The sequence below is a fragment of the Lissotriton vulgaris genome, chromosome 4_1 (assembly GCF_964263255.1).
Source record: "Lissotriton vulgaris chromosome 4_1, aLisVul1.2, whole genome shotgun sequence".
NCBI lineage: Eukaryota > Metazoa > Chordata > Amphibia > Caudata > Salamandridae > Lissotriton > Lissotriton vulgaris.
The window spans coordinates 335,198,964-335,213,975 of NC_141691.1; the positions used below are offsets into that span (position 1 = coordinate 335,198,964).

At 42.2% G+C, this 15,012-nt stretch overlaps 1 protein-coding gene and 1 long non-coding RNA gene across 2 annotated transcripts in view; both read left to right on the forward strand.

Moving 5' to 3' along the window:
- The window catches only part of HS6ST2 (heparan sulfate 6-O-sulfotransferase 2), a 945,195-nt gene that overhangs the window by 448,708 nt on the left and 481,475 nt on the right, over positions 1-15,012 (forward strand). The window lies entirely within an intron of this gene.
- LOC147718718 (uncharacterized) lies at positions 10,035-14,863 on the forward strand. The gene is made up of 2 exons (XR_015295296.1): positions 10,035-12,448; positions 14,205-14,863. It is a non-coding gene; the product is annotated as an uncharacterized LOC147718718 (long non-coding RNA).

Genomic DNA, 15,012 nt, shown 5'->3' on the forward strand with positions numbered 1-15,012 from the left:
ATTTCAGTCGCACCGTAACAGTATGTATGAAAATGGTTAGAGGGTGGGCAAGCAGTTAGCTTTACGCACTCGGCAGATGATCTCATATAATACGATAGCCTCTATTAAATAGATGATCAGGAATACACAGATCCAAATGATATTGCCGAAGTACGTCAACAATATTACCAAAAGCTATATCGAAATGACACCTTAGCTGACCCTGATGAAATTAGGAAAGCGCTAAGGGAATCTACAGTAGATACTGGATGGGATAAGGCCCTAGACGATATAACTAAAGAAGATCTTGAAAAAGAAATGAGTATTACAGATGTACAATTAGCCCTGTCTGGGCTAGCCTTGGGGAAGGCTGCAGGCCCCGACAAAATCTCCTTAGATATTTGGAACACAAATATTACCCCTATTATTGGATTTGTTCATTGGAATACAATTAAGTGGAACCTCTCCAGAGTCTTGGAAAGAGACGAATATAATCATTTTTCCTAAAAAGTACAAACCTTCATACCGACCAATATCCCTGATCAATTCTGATTCTAAGCTTTATGCAAAAATCTTGGCTAATCGGCTTGGAAGGGACATTGAACATCTGGTCTCTCCCTGGCAACATGGTTTCATCCCTCGTAAGGGTACAACGGATCATTCCCGGAGAGTTATCTCGCTTTTTGATATCATGTCCGGGATAGGGGGCCAGATTTCAATGATCCACCTTGACGCAGAGAAAGCCTTTGATCTGGTATCATGGGGGGTGCTTGAACTAAACAGATTTAGGCCCAGGCTTATTAAATCAATCAGAGCTATGTACCAACAGCCGAAAGCTAGGCTGCAATTAAGGGGCATAGAATCTCGCACGATTATTATATCAAGAGGAACCAGACAAGGATGCCCCTGTTCTCCGATATTGTTTGCCCTATATATCAATCCATTGATTTTTAAACTGCTACAGACCCAGAAAATTAAATCAGTTATTATTGGTACGTATGAAACCAAAATACTAGCGTACGCCGATGATGTGGCAGTATTAATATCAAACCCCGCAGAGGCAATTTTAGAAATCGAGATAATTTCTCAGCAATTTGGTCGGTACTCTGGCTATTCTCTCAAAAAAGATAAAACGGTTATCTTATGCACTGACAATATTGATTTAGATGACCCCAGGAAAACAGATACGGCTACGTACCTTGGGGTATGCTTAAGCCCAAAGATTGAAAATATTAGCAATTTTAATTATGAACCCCTAATTAAGAATATAGGAAAGGATCTTAGGAGAGTTAATAGCTTTCACTTATCAATTATCGGCAGGGGCAACTTCTTAAAAATGAATGTACTCCCTAGGGTTTTAGATTTGTTTCGAGACATCCCACTAACTGTAGAAGATAATATCATAAAAACACTCGACTCACATTTGTCAAACTTTGTTTGGCAATATGGGAAGATTAGGAGGTCGCTTAAATATCTATCCCTACCACAAAATAGGGGTGGCTTAGCAATCCCTAATATAATGCTAAATTACTGGGCAGCTCTTCTCCATCAAATGGCACATCTTTTTAATACTACTGCCCTAAATGATAATAGATCGGACACAGAAATACCCTCCATATATGAGCTATCTGTTGGAAAGAACGCTCTAGGGCTCTTAATGAAACAAATAGAGCCAAGCTACTACAAAAAAGTTAAATTCAAGGTAATCACCAGTGCTTGGAAAGTTTGGAGGATGGTTCCTAGGTTCATGGCAATTCCGAAGTTTAATAGGTATACTCCTCTTTGGCATTCTTCTTTACTACCCTCACAGGCGGATGATGACATGGCTAAAAAAATGGGAAAGTATGGGCATAAGAACAATTTGGGAATTCTTGGGGGGTGTGGGGAGGAGTAGCGGCTGGAGCACTCCGACGCTGACGAGGAGGAAGGACTAAGGCCCGCTTCCTGGTTGCCAAGAATACAGAACCAGGAAGTCTACAGCCGCGGTCTAGCAATTGAGCAGCGGAAGGGGGAGGAGTCCCGTCAGCCGGCGGAACGGCGGAAGAAGGAAGGATAAGAGGAGGTGGTTTTGAACGGACGGTGTGCAAGGACGGAGAGGAGGTAGCGGAGCACCTGGCAGCGGAGGAGATCCGAAGAGTGGAGAGCGTGAGAACGTAGGCGGCTGCGGAGCACCTGGCAGCGGAGGAGATCCGAAGAGTGGAGAGCGTGAGAACGGAGGCGGCTGCGGAGCACCTGGCAGCGGAGGAGATCCGAAGAGAGGAGAGTGTGAGAGCGGAGGCAGCTGCGGAGCACCTGGCAGCGGAGGAGACTCGAAGAGAGAAGAGCGGGAGAGCGGAGGTAAACCGAAGAGCGGAGAGCGTGCTGAGAGCAACACAGAGCGACGCTCCAGACACTGCTTCCATACCCGGTGAGCTGAAGGGAGAAGAAGCCACGGGTCCTGCTGCTGTGGTCCGAGAGTCGGGCCACAGCCCAAGGCAAGTGTTGCTAAAAGGGGCATTCTGGTGGGGTGTGTGGGGAGGAGGGCGGTAGCACGTTTAGGGAGGCGGGAGGCCCCCCGGTGACCGTTGCACCAAGACACACCACTTTCTTTTGGTGACGGTAGCACAACAGTTGTAGCTGTGAGCCAAACAGTAATCCCCGATTGTTTTTCTTTTCCCTGAGGCCACAAGAACCGGGACATCGGACTAACCCCTGAAACTCCCTGAAGGAAGAAAACCCCGGAGAAGGAAGGAACTTCCAAAATCATCCTTACTTATAGTGTGAACCTTTAATAAAACTAAACAGTAGACTAATATTGCTCTGGTCTCATACTCTGTACACCACTAGCCCCTGACAGGGGGGGAGTCAGATTCTCTGTTTTTGACTTTACAAACAACTTTTGAAATCCCTAATAGCCATTATTTTAAATGTATCCAGGTCAATACTATTCTTAGCCTAAAGACTGCAAGGATCACACTTGAAAAAATTCAATTTTTTGCTATCATAGTGAAGAATTCAACAAGGATTGGAACAGTATATGGCTTGCTCCTTGAAAAATTCGCTGATGATTTGGAACATAAAGAGTCGTCCTGGGCTGCCAAACTAGCTAATTCCAAAATTGACATCGATATGAGTCTATCTTTCACATCAAAAATACTTATATCTTCTAACTTAAAAGCCCAGCTTTATAAAACTATCTTTAATCTATATTTTACCCCAGCCAAGTTGTTTGCACAGGGGAAAAGAATAAATGATTCCTGCCCCAGGTGTGGAGCAGGGCCAACTACCTTGCCCCATATGTTTTACGACTGTATTAAATTAACATCACATAAAACAATGTGTCTGGATTTTGGAATGAGGTATTTGGGCATAGTGTGGCGGAATCATCTACACCTTTTATTCTTGGCTATGATAGCACTCTGGGGCTAAGCTTGGAGGAGGAATCATGTTTGTTAGGACAGCCGTATATAGAATATTTTTGGCAGCTAATTGGAAGGATGCTGATCCCCCAACCTTTCAAATGTTGTTTGCTAGGTTTTTGAGGAGTGTATAACCAGGAAAAAGCCATCTACTCCACTAGAGGCTGACATTCTAGAATGCGCAGCTATAAGATCTGGTCACCAATTGTGGCCTGGATTAGTGAAGCAAGAGGGCCGTAAGAATACCGCATTAGTATAAGTATGATTAATAATGATTTTTCTTAATGAATGATCTGTCTCTAAAATATTTTAAAGTCATTGTTTACTTCGATTGCCTTTGGTACCTTTTGATGCTGCATTTGTGTATAGAACTGAAGCCTTTATCCTTTTATCATGAATGTATTTATATATTTATTCGAAGATATATATGTCTATTTTTTATATGTATTAAATGGTGTTGCTTAAATAAAAATAATTATAAAAAAAAGTTCATATCCATAATACCTTTTGCTTCTGGATATTAATGGCTGTAGAATTACACCCGTACACATTAGGACCAGTTGCTTTTAGCTTTGGGTGATTACATCAGGGCCCGCAGTCGTTACTGCTTTCCCCCACATGCAATACTGCTGGTCGAGTGATAACCTTGTGTTAAATATTATGATTTTACCCCATGTACAGCACACAGTTTGTCTTAAATATTGACATATTTATCCTGATGAGGCACATGACATAGGAAAAGAGCCAAAATGGTTCAGCCAAACAAAGGAGGCATATGTTAAAAATTTAGATCTAGAAAATAACAAAACATTCAAATCTATCTAAACCAAACATAGGTACATTCTAAAATAAACTTCCTGACAAATACATTTTAAGAACGCCTGCAACAAAAGCTGTTCTTCCTGAAGAATGAATATTGAACTATTGAAAGGTAAAAGCAATGTCATATCTTATTATCCAATACTGTTTAGCATGTTGTACTGAAACTGATAAATATATGGTTTGTATTCTTTATGACTCTATACTCAGATTGAGAAAATCTTACAGTTCTGCACAATGTCAAAAATTGCATTTGTAAACCCTTTAAAAAAAGAAGGCATTTCACTTATTTGTAAAATGCTCTCCATGCCACTGGAATCAAGCTAGCCTGGATGGTGAGGGGTGACACCCTGAAACCTGTCCCATGATGCTTGTTTCCTGTCCAGGGATGACCTGGCCTGGCAGTTCGGCTAGATTGTTCCCATGGGGAGCAGGGTCAAGATTGATATGCATATGGCTGGGTTTAAACTGGAATGAAACAGGGAGCAAAACAATAACGGATTTAGGCCCATATTTCTGCACTGGGGTGAATGTTTGACATTTTTAATCATTCTGTCTATCAATTGTTCTTTTTACAACAGTCCCCCGAAGGGACGGGTTTGCCCAGACATGGGTCCGGTGCTCTACATGCCACTGGAGTCAAGTTATCCTGGCTGAAGAGGGGTGAAACCCCAAAACCGGTCCCAGGATGCTTGTTTTCAGTCCAGGGAGGACCTGGCCTGGCAGTTCGGACTGGACTGTATCTTTAGGGAGCAGGGTCAAGACTTGCATATTGCTAAGTTTAAACTGGAATGGCATGGTGAGGAAAAAATTGATGCATTTAGTGCCAGATCTCTGTACTGGTGTAAATGTTTGACAATGTTCATCATTCTGTTCTTTTTGCAACTTTCTGAAAGTGCCGTTTTCAGAATTGGGACTAAAAATCCGACTAACATTAAAACAGAGTTTTAAATTAAAACAATTTAGACCCCAAACTCACTATTCCTATTTGCTCCCAATTGAAAGTTATCCTATGTCCTTCTTCTTAAATACACTGCACCCTGCCCTCTGGGCTGTGTAGGGCGCACCCCAGAGGTGACTTAAATGTACTAAACCAAAGGATTAGGCTGGAAAGATGTTTATTTGGCAGGTCAAAATGGCAGTTTAAAACTGCACACACAGGCGGCAATGGCAGGTCTGAGACCTTTTTGGCCGGCTACTTAAATGGGTTGCACAATTACCGCTACAGGCCCACTAGTAGCATTTAGTTTACAGGCCCTTGATACAGTAGTACCACTTTACTAGGGACTTATGAATAAATTAAATAAGCTAGTTGAGTGTAAGCCAATGTTAACATGTTTTCGGGAGTGTGCACTTTAGCACTGGTTAGCAGTGATAAAGAGCAAAGACCTAAGGCCAGCAAAACAAGATCAGCCAAAATGGAAGAGTAAGGCAAAAAAGTTGAGTAAGACCTCCATGAGGCTGACAGATCTAACAGTATGTATGGCTATTTATTGAGGCACCCTCACAATTACACATCATACTTACACACATTAAGGTAAGTGTTGCCTTAAAATTTAACAAAAATGGAAAAAGTGTTGTGAATCCTCCTAACAAAGGAGACAATTTAAACTAAACTAAAATAATTTTAAGTCCTTAATTGTAGTGTAATTAGGACATAATGTTTTTTAATATGAGTAATACCAATCCTAACTCATAATGAATGGAACTTACATTTACTTTAATTACATTTTCGTTAACCTACTCTTAATACCTATCCTAACCTTGTCCCTAATTAGATTTACACCAAATTAAATATTTATCCTTACCCTAACCTTGACACTAGCCATTCATTTCTTCTGATTGCATTTAATTAAATTAGTAACCCGGTCCTTTTAATTGTAATAAATATTAATTTAGAATCCTACCCTATTTAATTTAATTCCCTTCATATAAATGTGACTGGGCTCACCTAAATCATACTCATGGTAATCTTTGCAGTAGTAAAAGCTCTGTAATTGCTACAGTGACTCAGTAGCATTGAAGTGGTAACACATTGATACAGCTCCATCGAAGGATGGTAAATGCCTACTGTACTCCCTAATTAATTATGGTAACCACAAGCATATTGCCTGCTAAAAGTGTCATTTTAAAAGTGGCCTTTCTGAATGAAATCAATTTTAGGAAATGGAAATTCTGCACATTCATTTTCTTTTCTGCACATGGATTTACAAAAAAAGTAATAAAATAAGCTTTTTAGGCAAGACGTCGACCATTTAGGTAAAATTTGTAAACCTGACACAAATTTAACAAACTCTACTTATATATCCTAATTATTCTGTGGTGGAAAGCTTAGAGCCTGAGTAAAAAAGAAGTCAAAGACTGTCTCCTTGGTGGCCTTAGAAAATGTTTGGAACTTAGTGGGCAGAAAGATAATAAACACAGAAGATATCGCTGTCTGTATGCTTTTGGAGATTGTAGGTAAATCCTTCAAAGCGGGTTTTGAAATATCCCCAAAAGCAAGGTGCAAACAAAATTATGAATTTTTGACCTCTCGTTCGAATGGGGACTTGGAATATCACAATCCAAGTGGTTTAGATGCTGAAAAGCAGGGGGTGAAGGGATCTTTCATATTACTATTTAACATCCTAAACAGTGAACAGTGACACAAACATAATGCCTGCACATGCACTATTAAGGACGACATAAATGATATGATCTGGTTTGCATTAGCAACAACAAGGGGCCCCAATTCAGTCAACAGGGGACCATCTGGTTTTCAGCATCAATAATGTTACTGATGGAGCTACACATGGTACATTTCATGGAGGTTGTCTCCTTTCTTCTCTATTGTATGTCTGTGTGGAGATCTAGCCTTTGAATGTATGATTGTAGCCATGTTCTATCTATAATATGATGTGATTAGTTGTGGTGTCAGTGGGATCATTTGTTGTTTCCATGGGATCTCTGTGACTGAGGCTGTAACAGTTTCTTTTCTTTGCGAGTGAAATATTTGTGCAACAAATTTCTCTTGACTTTTAGGATAGGACATACTCTTGCCTGCAACCAGATGCAGGCGAGAATTCAGCAGTTCCAATCAAGTGTCAATCACTCCTTTAACACCCACTCTCCGACCCTCTCCTCTGAGGCACCTTGGGCATTTGTTCCATTTGAGCTCATGGTGGATCACACTGCATCATTACATGGAAGGCAAAGCCAATTCGTCGTGCCAATACTGTGCCAAGTCTGCATCTACCTCTGGGTATGTTTGTCAGTGGGGGTTATGCACACAACTAAATATTGCTGAACGCGTCTCTTCTCTGCTCAAGGGGCAGACTTTCTTCATCCTTAATAGGTCCCACAGCTACTATAGCCATTTGTTTACATTCGGCAGCATGATGCCAGTGGCATGTAAAGTTTAGTTTAAAAAAGCTGTTTTGCTGTGTCCCTGATCAGAGTCTTAGGGAGAGACCAGGCTCCAACCACCTTGCACCCAGCGCCAGGACTCTGTCTGCTGTGAGTGCTACCCTCCAAGTAGTACCACCTCAGTCCTGGACCCTTGGAAGTGGGCCTGGAGGGGCATTGCCAACCCAACTGTGGGCCTGCAGGCAGAACTAATGCAGCGCAATGCATCTTCGTGCAACCCCGCTTCGGAACTGCTGCTGCATGACACATCCCCGGCACAGGACTTCTCATGGCAGTACACTATCTCCCTGGAACCGCTGGTGCATGACGCAGGACTTCCCATTGCAAGCCCCTAGTCGACTGCATCCTCCATGACAATGCAGGACCTCAAATCTTATCCTTGCAACCCCTCGATAACACCGTTACGTAATGCATCCTTGACGCAGGCACTGTTTTTTCCCAAAACTTTAAAATTGCATTTTGTGTCACGTAATTTATTACAATTTTACTATATTTTTTTAAACTGGTGTGAGATTTTTCTGGTGTTATGTTTTCACTTTTTAACTGTTTGAAGTGCTGCATAAATACTTGACACATTGCCTCTATATAAAGCCCCACTGCTTTTGTGCCAAGTTAACAGAGGGTTAAGCACGGCTTAATTTGGGGTTTGTTTGTGTTTCACCCTGACAAGATTTGTGGTTGCTGCTTGAATAGGGTATCACCTCCTTCAAACAGTAACCTAATTTCCTACAGTACCAAATAGTATATTACACTCTGCAGTTGTACAATGTGCATATTTATATTTATTGCATCATAATTTTCTACAGTTCGGCTTCTGCTGACATTCATCTGTACTTTGTCTTGCCTAGATTGTTCTAGTAGAATGCACAAATGCACAAGATAATGATTACCTCTGCATGGTGTTCAGTAATTTCCATAGTTTATTTTCTTTGAACATAGATGTCCCATCAGCGTTATGATGGTTGCCTTTACATAGTTGAATTGAAATATGTTTTTATATGCAATGAGGGAAGTGAACAGTTGGGAAATAAGTAGTCCCATAAGCTTACCTTTATTTGTAATAAATGCATAATTAGCAATAATGTAATTCATTCAGGAACAGCAACTCATTTATTTTCAGACTGGAGGTATAATTCTCTTGGTGCTAGTACGTTCTTACTGTATGATTAATAAAATCAAATTCTATGAAATGTCTTATAATTAGTAGCCTTGTGTTGCACGAATAGTAAAAATTAGTATTGTTATTTTCAAGCAGTTTTCTTATTCTCATTCTCTTTCTTATTCTTTTTATTTTATTGAAGACCCCTTTGAGGATATTTCTTATATCTATCTGTACGAGAGTAGAGAACTTCATGGACATACAGCCTTGCTACATATAAGAACGTGAATTATTAAGGGCAGCTAAAAAAACAATAAAAAAGAACTGGATAGGATGGTCTGTGTTACCACCTTTACCGTCATAACCAATCAACTCAAAAAGGTGGTATGAAAGCACTGGCATTTGGTTTCTGAGCTTGAACAATTAAAAAAATATTCCCTGTTCGCTCTTTAAGAGATTCTCAGATCCTTTCAAATACAAAACGGCAGAGGACACAACAGAACCTTAGAGGTATGATAGAACTCCCTCCAGCCACAAGTCACCACAAATGTGGCCAATGATCGGCCATGACAGCACCATAGATCCAGGACTCGCCGCCGTCCCCCGCATCCGAAGAGCGACTACAGGAGGAAGGTCCTTCTCCTACCTGGCCGCCAAGACCTGGAACTCCCTCCCGACCGACCTGCGCCTGACCCAAGACCACCTCTCCTTCAGGAAGAAGCTGAAGACCTGGCTGTTCGAGCAGTAGCGGCACCCCCCCCCCCCCAGCGCCTTGAGACCCTACGGGTATGTAGCGCGCTTTATAAGTGCCACTGATTGATTGATTGATTGATTGATTGATAGATGATACAGGAAAAATATATCTCAATATAGGCATTAAATAGTCCAAATTCACCAATTGCAACACATTGCATACCGCATAATATGGCCAAGTAGCAAGGCATATTTTAGGAAGACAAGCCAAGAAATGAAGAAAAGAATTGTGCTACATAAGTCTAGAATGTGTTGTAAGAATATGACTACCTCAATAGAAAGTCATTTTCTGGAACATCAACAAACCATACTAGACTTGAAAAGGATCGTCCTGGGACATGCCACCAATACGGGAGCCACTGAGTCGACATTACTGAGAGAAGAAGCCTGTATAATAATAAGATTACATAAAACAGAGTTTGATTTAAATGAGTTGTTAGAAATTTGGTCTCTAGTTGGCAGAGGTTTGCACCCTTCCCAAGTAGGGACCACAGTCCTAGTCAGGGTAAGTCAGATACACCTAAATTAACCTGCGCTCACCCTCTGCTAGCTTGGCAGTCATGCTTAACGTAAGAGCCAATGTGTAAAGTATTTGTACAACACTTATATTACAGTAACACATTGAAAACACCACAAAAAGACCACACACCAGTTTAGAACAATAGAGAATATGTATCTGAGTAACACAAGACTGAAACTACAAAAGATCCAATAAATAGACCTCAGGAATTAATTTTTCAAGATGACATCCAAAAACTGCTTAGAAGTCAATATCACAAAAAGATTACTTGAGGTCACGCTAGACCTGGTTATATCCAAAGTTCTGGCCAGCTGTGATGGAGGGCAGGCCAGCCACAGGACCTACACAAGGCCTGCTGAAAAAGTACCTTGGATGGAGCAGAACTTGATGCATTTGTTCTGATTCACACAGTCAGGTCAATGCGGCGAATTTAAGCCTGGCAGTAGGGTCCTGTGTCATCTTTGAAACCCTTCTGATGCCGTCGTCGAGCCTCGCAGTGGCATCTTATAATTGGTGCTGCGTCGTCGTTAAACCTCTCAATCAAGACACACTTCATCTAACACATTGTACCGTGCTGTATCAACCTGGTGATGGGCCATCAGGATGCACATGTCACACCCCAGCTCCCTTTGTGTGGCTCTCCAGAGGGTATACACAAAGCCCAGCTGTCACCCATCCCAGACGTTTATTCATAGAATGGTTAAATTAGGAAAATCCCAGCTTTCTAAAAGTGCCATTTTCAAACTTACAATTTAAAATCCTACTCCACCATAAATCGTGATTTTAAATTGTGAGTCCGAAGACACCAAACTCCAAATTTAACTCTTTTCCCATTCGGAAATTAAACTTAAAATATGTTATAACGCAATCCCATTGTTAACCTATGGGAGAGATAGGCCTTGCAGTAGTGTGAAGCTCAAATGTACATGTCCTACCTTTTAAACACACCCACCCTACCCCTCTGGCTGCCTAAGGCCAAAATCAGGAGTGATTTATATGTAATAAAAGGGTAGGTTAGAACCTGGAAAGTAGGTTAACTTGCCAGGTCGAAATGGCAGTTTAAACTGCACACACAGGCCTGACCTATGTTTAAAGGGCCATTGAAGTGGGTGTCACAATCAGTCCTGCAGGCCCACTATTAGCATTTAATTTACAGGTCCTGGGCACATATAGTACCCTCTACAAGGGACTTATAAGTAAATGAAATATGCCAATTATAGTTAATATGACCACATTTTAAGTAGAGAACACATGCACTTTAGCACTGTTTAGAAGTGGTAAAGTGCCCAGAGTTCTAAAGCCAACAAAAATGAGGTCAGAAAAATGGAAGAGGAAGGCAAAAGGTTTGGGGGTGACCCTGCAGAAACGGCCAAGTCCAAAATGAGTTATCAGAAATCTATAACCTATTTTAATCCAGACTCACAGTAGGGTAAGAACCTTATTGTAGCTCACTGAATTTACAGGTTGTTGACAACAAATTACATGTCAGCTTTTAGTCAGCTGTTCATGTATACTACTTTAGTCTGGCTACATGTATCAGAATGCCCTTCTACTCTAGACAAACAATAAAGCCTTGAGAGATGGAGCCATTCCTAGACATAAACCAATGTTATAGGGATTGTTAAAAGTTTCTAATTTTAGAATCAACCATTCATGTGCACCATTTCAGCTAGACTACACATTTCAAAATGCCCTTCTGCACCAGACCAACAATGTACCTTTAAATATTGAGCCAAACCTGCAATTTTTATTAAACAAGTATACGCAGTGTTCGCCCTCTGCCCCCACTGCACCCCCAACCAGGATGAAAGCATAGCGATATTATTCCCACTGCCTTCAACGTAACAAACTAAAATATCAGATGCCCTTCTTTCATGACATTCTGAGCAATTTCCTTAACCTGGCTATGGAGCTTAAGAAATGACTGTATTACAATAGGAGATTCTAGCCGGGTTGAGGCTACAATGCAACAAACTACATTTCCCAGATGCCCTTCTCCTGTTATGGCACCGTCAGCTATTTCCAGCAATTTCTAGAACCCTTGCTGTAGAGCTAAAAGAAGGACTGCATAACAACATGAGATTCTTGGTGGGTTGAGCCTGTGGATAAAACACACAAAGGACACCACACTGAACTAAAGAATATTATGCCTCTAGACCTGTGGTGTATCCACCCAATCTAGTTCATGTATCGAGTATTTCCCCCACATCTTCTATCACTCCCCTGCATTAATGTTCTGTGTCAAGGATTGGCGCTATTGTGAACACAATTTGATAAAGTGAGTTATTGACAGTTGTCAGATGTTATATGTTATGTAATGTATGTAATACATTAAAATGTATAAAACCATGTTAAAAAAAAAGAATAGCAGAACTTCTTAATCTCACCCAGACTCGTTCAGTGCGGCTGCTGTAATGAGAGGTCTGTTTAATTATTACATGGTGGCACACTGAGAACAAGGCAGGTATTGAAAAGGTAAGGAAAATCTATAATACCTTCCCACAGAACCCTCCTGGTTCCATTGACCCTTCCGACTCCCCCTTTAAAGGCACTAGACTCTCACGCCTACCTGAAATCTCCCATGGGGATCTAGTCAAACTCTGTAGAAAGGTTAAATCCGGCGCCCCCTCAGATCCCATGAGACCGGCCCAATTTCTAGAGTCCCTGGACTTCTTTCTTCCATCTTTGGCCACGCTTCTCAACCTCTCCTTTTCGTCGGCTACAGTCCCAACTTGCTGGAAACAAGCATGGGTCACCCCCATTATCAAAAAGCCGACCCTTGATCCCGCAAAGCCAGAGAATTATAGGCCCATTTCGCTGCTCCCGTGGGTGTCCAAACTAGCAGAAGCCCATGCAAACAATGTGTTATCAGACCATATGGCCCACAATGACATCTTGGACCCCTCCCAGAATGGGTTCAGGCCGGGGCACAGTACGGAGTCCGCCCTTCTATTCACCACTGAACATCTCCGGAAGATTCTATATGCCGGTCAAAGTGCTGCGCTGATACTGCTCGATCTCAGCGCAGCCTTTGACATGGTTTCCCATAACATCCTGCTGAAATGCCTGGAAGACATAGGGATTAGTGACCTGGCCCTCGGATGGTTCCGCTCGTTCTTGACGGATAGATCCTTCCGAGTATCAGCTCCCCCGTTCACCTCCCAATCTCACTCTATCGGCCAGGGAGTCCCGCAGGGTTCGGCACTCAGCCCATCCCTCTTTAACCTTTATGTGCAGCCCCTCTCAGCTGTGGCCAGGAAATGGGACCTCACGCTGGTGTCGTACGCCGACGACACCCAGCTGGTTATTACCCTCACTGAGGGCCCCTCTATCTCTGCCAGGAGATTTAGGGATGGACTGGCCGCGGTTGCCCACTGGATGATGGGCAACTGCCTACAACTGAATGCAGGATAAACTGAGGTGCTGCTCCTTGGAAGGAACCCCAGCTGTTGGAGCGACCACTGGTGGTCTTCCTTGCTGGGTCCCATCCCTCCACCTAAAACTCTGGTAAAAAACCTGGGTGTCTGGTTAGACTCCTCGTTGAGTTACCAAACCCACACTAAAAGAGTGGCTGCTACCTGTGTTGGCTTGTTCAGAAGCCTCAACCCTATTCCTGGCTTCTTCGATCCCAAAACACGTCAGCTTATAGTCCAATCTAAAATCCTTTCTCGGTTGCACTATGCCAGCGTCCTACTGCTAGGCGCTAACAAAGCTGAGTTAACAAGGCTACAACGGATACAGAATTCGGCAGTTAGGGCCATAGTGGGTCTCCCTAGAAGATGCTCTGCTAGAGCCACCATACAGAAACTTCATTGGCTCCCGGTTGAGTCTAGAATCCATTTTAAGGCCCTCACCACAGCCTTTAAAATCCTTAAAACAGATGGCCCTGAACTCCTTCGTCCTCTCCTGGTACCCTACACCCCCCAACGCCATTTGCGTTCTTTAGGTCAACATCTGGTTGTGGTTCCACGCACGAAACTCTGCCGTGTCGGGGGTCGCTCCTTCAGAGTCCTGGGAGCGAAACTCTGGAACTCCCTTCCTCCGTACATTCGCCGCCTGGACAATTTATCTGCTTTCCGGAAGGCAATTAAAACCCATCTGTTCCCCCTGCCTTAGCCTTTTGCCTCCCCCCCCCTCAGTTGGTTATGTTCTGGTTTCTCAGCGCCGGGACGCCTCGTTGCCGGGGCAGCTGTCGCGCTTCAACAAACTCGTAACATAACATAACATAAAGCCCTAACCTTTCCACCACCCTCCCCAAAGTGAGTGCATTTTATTGTAACTAAGAATAATATAGCCATAATTGTGAACTTAACTAAAAACTCTTGATTATTTGACTTTTCAGCTCCACATGATTTAATCAAAGCAAGTAGGTGAGCACACATTGTTGTTTCCACATGGGATGTAGGTTAAAGATAACGCCTGCATCCCACTGACCAGTTTTATTACTTTTACTCACAGCTCACGTGTCTGCAACTCATTGTCTATTCCGGGTATGTACTTAAACTTCCTAGTAAACAGTAAACCTCTGTACAATATTCATTATTCTACTTTGTATTGCATGCACTGTGTCCACATTTACGAAGGGAGGGATGACCTGTATAAAATGATTGTGTCCCATGTGAAGTAGGTCAAAAGGCATCAGCAGCAAATATTGAGATTAGAGGAGTGTGTCATCAATACAGGGCATTGACCCAATGTTTAAAGTAAAGGCATATTACTTATATGAACTCTCTGGGTGCCATTGGAATGCACACACCCCTCTGGGACTTCATTTTTTCACAAGAACACACGCCCTATCAAGGATTGAACAACCCTCTATGTCAGTAGTTCTTAACCTGTGGTCCAGTCAGGAGGTCCACAACTGTTTTACAAAAGGAAATAATAATAAAATGAATAAATTAAATATTATTAAAATATATACAAATAATTAAAATTCTGTCAGTAAATAAACTGGAACCCAATTTTTCCAAAACTAAAACAAACTAAAGACGAGTATTTATAAAAAGGTTCTTCAGCTCCCGAAGACTGCCTCACCAGGA